Below are 2,500 nucleotides of genomic sequence, written 5' to 3'. Positions count from 1 at the left end.
GAGGATGAGTCCACAACTCACAATCCTCAAGTCTCAGTTGATTTGTTGAAGATGACTATACAATATGTTGATTTTCTTGGAGTAGAAAATTTTAATTTTATTTTCAACCCTTTGTTGATTGATATTGCAAATAAATTGAAAATAGATGAGAAGAAATTTTATGCTACACTTTATGAAGGATTCAAGTTTCACAACCGTATCAAGTCATTAAAGGATTCGAAGTATTTGTTTATTTAGAGCGGAAGATTTCAAATTTCAAAGATGCATTCGAGGACGAGTTTGTTTCAAGTGGAGGGGTCTGATATAGGACACAATGTACTGTTTAATTATTGAAATTTATTATTTTTGGTATTTTTATGTAAAAAACGTTATTTTAGGTTTAGGTGATTTATTTCCTTGTTTTTAGGTGCATTTAATACTTTTTAAGTCAAATTTGATTCCTGATATGGTTAGGTATCAATTAGGAGTTATTTTAGAATATATTTTCTTGTCTGTCAAGTTTTATGGAGTCCTTAAATAGGCCCTTAAGTCTGTAAACGTTTTTCATATATTATGGAATAAAAATCAGAAAAGGTGAGGCTTTGCTCTTCTTTTGGTTCTTCAGGAACTGTGAACTTATCAAGGATTCTTCCTTGTGACGTTCAAACTTTATACCTTCGGTTTGTGATTCAATATAATCATTGGGTCAAGGTCTGATACTTATACCTTTGGTTCGTATTTCACTTATAAACGTTGGGTCAAGGTTCTATCAAAAATCTGAATTTTAGCTTTCTTGGGCAAATATTCCAATATTGTTTGTTGGGTCTCAAAGCGTGTCAATTGAGGTTCGCATCAACATCCTTCGTTACTCCATGGGGGACGTATTGCTACAAGGTCATGTCATTTGGCCTTAAGAATGCTAGTGCTACTTACCAATGTGCAACCACTACTCTATTGCATGATTTGATCCACAAAGAAATAGAAGTTTATGTTGGTGACATGATAGTGAAGTCAAAAGACCATGAAGGGCACATACCATCTTTACGGAAGTTCTTTGAAAGAATCCAATTCTATAAGTTATGGTGGAATCCAAAGAAGTGCACTTTTGGTCTAACATCCGGAAAGCTGTTGGGGTTTATGGTAAGTCAAAGGGGAATTGAAGTTGATCTTGACAAAATCAAAGCAATTGTAGAAATGAAGCCTCCCAAGACTGAAAAGGAGATTCGAGGATTTTTAGGAAGGATACAGTACATCAGCAGATTCATAGCCTAGCTCACCATGACATGTAAGTCGCTTTTCTGAACAATGCCAATAAGCTTTTGAAAAGATTAAGAATTATTTGATGAAGCCACCAATACTGGTTCCGTCAGTACCTGAAAAGCCATTATTGTTGTATCTCACAACTACGGATACAGCAATGGGGGCTTTGCTTGCTTAGTACCTAGGGGAGTCTAGGAAGGAGAATGCAATTTATTACATCAACAAGAAGATGTTGGCTTATGAAGAGAAGTATTCACCACTCGAGAAGACATGTGTATCACTTGTATGGGTAACCAAAAAACTCAGACATTACATGCTTGCTTTCAAAATCTTGTTGATTGCAAGAATGGACCCTTTGAAATATTTGATGGAGAAGCCTATGTAAGATAGGAAGACAGCTAAATGGGTTTTGCTTTTGTCAGAATTTGATATTAAATATGTGACTCAGAAGTCTATAAAGGGGAAAGCAATTGCTGGTCATTTAGCCTACTATTCACGTGAAGAAGCTGAAGAAATCCAAGGAGACTTTCTGGATGAGGATATCATAGGGGTAGAGTTAGAATCATGGAAGATGTATTTTGATGAAGCAACTAATTAAAATAGAAGTAACATTGGAGTTCTCTTGATTTCTCCAAAATGGACACATATCCCATTTTCTAGTAGGCTTAACTTTCCTGCCACTAACAATGCCACTGAATATGAAGCTTGCATTATGGGGTTACAAGCGGCCCTAGGTCTTGGAGTGAGAGTTGGAAGTACACAGTGATTCGACGTTGATAATTTCTCAGATTCAGAATAGATCAAGGAAGAGAAGTTGATACCTTATCATGAATTTCTTCAAAAGTTGGCCTTAAAATTTGGTAAGATTCATGATGAGAATCAACAAGCATTCAAGGATCCATTGCATGTTCTAGTTGGGCCTATTACAAGAGCAAGATCCAAGAAGATCCAAGAAGCACTTAATGGGCTGATTCAAGAGATTTGGGCTGATTCTAACGCAGGATGTTCCAAGCTTGGCCCAAAGGAAGATGAAAGTGTAGTAAATTTAATTCAAGCTATTTAGGGCTGATTTGACTTAATTGGGAGTGATTTATGGCATGAATTAATGGATGATTGACTTTTCAGCTCTGTATCAATTAAGGTAGATTTTTTCCTATTTTGGATCTACTAATTTCAGACCAAATCAGCTTTTATTTAGGGTTTTATTATTTAGTACGTTTTTTAGGTATTTTCCTTGTTTTTAGGTGCATTTAATACTTTT

This window comes from Castanea sativa, chromosome 1 (assembly GCF_040712315.1).
Source record: "Castanea sativa cultivar Marrone di Chiusa Pesio chromosome 1, ASM4071231v1".
Classification (NCBI taxonomy): domain Eukaryota; kingdom Viridiplantae; phylum Streptophyta; class Magnoliopsida; order Fagales; family Fagaceae; genus Castanea; species Castanea sativa.
This window is presented reverse-complemented; position numbering follows the sequence as displayed.